Below are 4,937 nucleotides of genomic sequence, written 5' to 3'. Positions count from 1 at the left end.
CAAAATAATTAAATTAAGTATTAATTTTTTAAATTAATTTATTCATGATTTTTTTAAACCAGTTTGAACATTAATCCAACTCACAGTGCTTCTATTATAACAGTTATTGGAGCCACACTTTCGTTACCATGTGCCCTTAGGAAGAAGAGATGCTAGAACTGCAAGCAATGAAGCTGCAAGTACAAGCCTTCCTTCCTTATCTTCAAGCTTCTCAGAGCTTCTCTCTAATTTCAATTCTCATGGGCTGGGCCTTAAAGACCTTGTGGCCCTTTCTATAATGACATCAATATTGACCCAAAACTTGCATCATACTTGAAATTACAAAAGTGCCCTCAAAGTGGTGGCCGAAGATAGTAATTTGGCACCATTTGATTCCACTAATGAAATATTTGACAATGCCTAGTACAAGCAATTGTTGGATAACAAGGGGCTTCTTCATTCTGATTAAGAACTCTTCAAGGGAAATAATAGTGAGAGTGATAGGTTGGTACGTGAAGCTATTTAGTAGGAATCCAATTGCTTTTGCTAAAAGATTCAAACATTCTATGATTAAGATGGGTAACATGAAGCCTCTTACCGGAAATGAGGGTGAGATTAGACTTAATTGTAAAAAAGTTAATTAATATTTATATTTATATTTGTATCTTGTTATTGTAAAACTGTAGACTTTATGAGGGATATTTTTGTTAATTTATCTTTAAGGTTAAAGTAAATCGGTTGTGAGCGATGTTGGCAAGAATGCAAGATATATATTATGTACGAGAAATAGGTCTCTGAACTTTTATCTTAAAGACAAATAAGTTTTTGACTAATTAAAAATATAAAAATATTTATTATTTTTTAAAATGTGAGACATTTAAATTTTTCTAAGAAACTGATTTATTTTTATATATTTTGGACAAAAAAATTTAAATATTTTGTATTTTAAAATGTCAAGAATATTTTTGTATTTTTTATTAGTAATGTTATGTTATTTTCAATAGTTGTTTGAGATTTAGGAGTATTAAAATTTTCATAAAGAGACATATTATAACATACATATATTATTTCATAAAGAGATAAAGATATTTTTATTTATGGAATAACACCTAGCCTTTTTTTGTATGTATGTAGAGAGTAGGTTGACAAAACTTAGCAGAACTTATCCCAAAGATGACTAACAATATTTATGATGGAGTCACATGTCACATGTGGGATATAGCATAGCCTTGTAATCAAACCTTTTTATAAAAAATACACGGTTTTATATTTTAATATTGCAAAAACTTGTTCACCATTTAAATAACAATATTAAGAAGGAAAAGGATCTTACTGCAAGTGATGTATCTTTTCCAGTAAGATGTAGCTTATATACAACTCCATATTGAAACACGAAGAACCTCAAACTCAAAATTGTCTCCAAGATCCGACCTCTCATTGTTTGGATATGCATCTACAGCAAGAGCAACTCATTAAAAACCAACAGAAAAGGCATCAGCTCAATGACTACTATTTCATGCAATGTCCACAGTCTTACTCAAATCCTGAGAGCCTACGATTCTGTAACATTTATAATTCAATTGTCTGATTACAATTAGTAAAACTGAATAAACTTCACAAGGTCCTCACATGGCACCCTCCATCAATACTTGCTCTATGCAGCAGAATCGAATGACATGGCTCAGAAGAAACTTCAGAAGATTTAAATCATTCAACCTAACTTTTTAATGCCATGGGCTTTCACGTGCTTGTTCCACTTACATGCTACCTAATCAAATAATATGCCCATCTATTCAGAAGCTTAGTTGGAACAGATGGGAAAATCTTTATGGAGGTAACTTGGATCATATTTGAAATATAGGGACTTCCTTTTGTGTTTGACCCCATGTTTCGTTAGAGAAAACCTCCCTAACATGTGTAACATGGGGTTGAGAGATTCTGTGTAATAAGGCGGATACTAATCTTCCCCCATTACCACAGACCTATCCTTAATAAGGTTGATTGAACGTGGCCATGTCTTTTCTTTCTTTTGTTTTTTATTTTTTGTTTTTATTTTTATTTTTAACAGTAAGTTAATTTTATAGAGTACTGCATTTTTTATTTTTTCTAAAATGTATTAACATTTGTCTGTACTGATATACTAATATTTAATACATTAACTCCAAATTTATTTTATTTATATATATTTAACATAATAATATACATAAAAAAGTAAGATACTAAATCAGTTATTCACCTAAATAATTTATTAGTAACCTCTTGAAATTTCTTTTTTTGAATCAAAGAAGTTTCGGTTTGCATTTTTTTTGGCCTGATTCTGTACGTCTAAAATCATTCTGAATTATGATAAAATTGTTTTCATGTTAACATGTATTTTTTCTACATAAATTCTAAAACTTCTTTATGTAATTTAAATTGGTTTGTCTGCAATGCACTACCTATACTTTTATCGACTCATGGAAAATTTTACTTTATCTTTCTTCTTTGAATGCAACTTGTTTTTTTTTTACCAACTTTATTGCCGTTTTTATATATATCTTTAATTTGTTTGGTTATATACCTAAATATCCTTCGAAATCCTTGAAGGAAGATTTTTATCCTTATTCCAAATAATCTTCCTTTTACCAACCACACATAACTTATTTCAACTTGAATATTTTTTAACGTAATGCAAAAATTTATGCTCTTGTTATTCCTTTAGAAAAATGGTTAAATAGTAAAGTAAACTACATTTATTGAAAAAAAATAAAAAACAACTACTGTAATCCAAACCATTTACTTAGATGGAAGTTCTGTTGAAAAACATCCCCAGTCGCCTGTTGTCGTAACATTTCTCGACGCTAATGCACACAAAAAACACCGCTTAACCGAGGTCGTGTGCCTCGATTCAGAATCAGAAGAAGGAGAAGAATCCAGTAGTTCAAGCGACGAGGAAGTGGATCCTATGGAGGAGGACCCGAAAAAAGACGCGGAAGAGGTTCTGAAGGAGAAACCCGGTACCAAGGTGTTGGAAGAAGATGACTGATATCCCATATGTTAAAAAATTGAATAAAATAGAGTATTCTAGTTTTATAACTTTGTTATGCTTTTTGTAGATATGGTTTATCATTTTACGATAGGATGCAATGGGTGCTTTTGTTCTATGTAGTAGACACCACTTTTCAGTGGGTAGAAGCTTGTAAGTTTTTCTTTTAATTATACTTTTGTATCTGCCTAAAATGTTATTTGTTCTCAAGAGGATTATGATCATAGAGTAGATAGTTGCAGTAATTAGGCTTTTGTGTCTACCTATTCGTGCTGTTCAAGTTGCAAATATTCAAATATACTTGCAAATTAACCGAAGAAATTGTCAGCTGATGTCAAATTCGACTCTGGAATTTTAGAAGCTCTGCTGAGGTCCTTGAAGCTGATCTAAAACTGAAAAGAAAGAAAGTAGAGTAAGTTAGTCCCTCAACATCTTGACCGACTTGTAGCAACTTCAGGACCTTTGGATTGGCCTCCTAACATTGGATAGGAATTTAATGTCAGTCACTCGTTAACTTCAACGACTAATATGATGGTTTGTTTGCAAATTTTGTGATAGCATAGCCTAACCTTTGATGGCATTAGGCTTATGACAAGTTGCAACCTAGTAATGCTATGTAGAATCATGAAGTGTCATGAACATAGATTAGTGATGGTAATGGGTCATGTTGTCCTTGTAGCAGACACCAACCAAGGAGAAGAATAAGTTGTTGATCTGGATCGCAGATTATAATTTAATGGAACAACTCTTATGGGTTATTTATCAGAAATAGTTTGTTCCGATTAGTGGGGTGTTAGGATGCTGAGTGCGAGGTTCTAACTTGTGAACAATGTGCTTTCTTCTCACGAATCTGTAACCTGTGTGAAGGGAGTAATAACATTATAAACTTGAGGATGTGATTACAAGCTGCCTTGAATGGACCTGATGTATTTGTGGTGGGGTTGAGCTTAGATTCTTGTTATCCGATAAATGATTATTAAGATAAAATTAACCCCCCCTTTTTTTAATTTCTTTTTCTTAGAAACGAAACACATTTTCCTCTATAACCCTTCTCTACCCTCCAACCAAACATATCTTGGGAGTAGGTTATCTACGTGGCCAGAAATGGCCTTGGTCCCAGGATCCAGTGGTCTCCTAAGAGACTTGCTGCCGTTTAAGTGTAACTATGAATATCATTTTAATTGATCGTTTGGTAATGTTGGTTTCATGGGAAGTTTGATGCTGCGTTGAAGTGTCTATCTAGTATATACTACATACCCTACAACACTTAGCCTGTAAGTTTGGATCTATCTATATGCTGTTGCCTTGTTGGCTCAGTTTCGTACAAATCATGTTTTCCCTTCTTAAAATATAACTTACCCTGCTCAACTTAATTTAACAAATATCAAGAAAGAAATGGTAGTTGGAGCTGAGATTTTATTTATGATTGGTACTATGCTTTATAAACTTGATAAAAAAAGATGATATTATGAAACCAGCACTTCAAAATTATTCATATACTCAAGGGTAGAGTCATATTCTGAGGTGTAAGTTTAATGTACTTGTGTGAATCGAGTTGAAAATAGTCCAAAATATATTTAGTCAAGAAGTTCACAGCGAACGGACAAGGAATGAGTTGAGAGAAAGAGAGTTACTAATAAGGTATTTAATCTCAAACTGTAAAAATTGCTAGTCTACCATTGATTATGTTAGTAATAGTTAGTCTTTGATTATGACCCATCTGATTCTCATTTCAAGGCTAAGATGCATGCAAGAAATTTTATGTTATGCATATAGATACATGTGTTATTCCTTTGTATGTACCTATAATATAATAAAAATTCCCACTATTATAATACTCTTAACTCAATTAATTATTAAAAGGCCAAACCAAACAAATTTTAACTGAACATACAAAAGAAAAATCGAGTATATACCCATTTTGGTCCTCAAA

The sequence above is a fragment of the Arachis ipaensis genome, chromosome B04 (assembly GCF_000816755.2).
Source record: "Arachis ipaensis cultivar K30076 chromosome B04, Araip1.1, whole genome shotgun sequence".
Classification (NCBI taxonomy): Eukaryota; Viridiplantae; Streptophyta; class Magnoliopsida; order Fabales; family Fabaceae; genus Arachis; species Arachis ipaensis.
Note: the sequence above shows the minus strand (reverse complement) of the source record.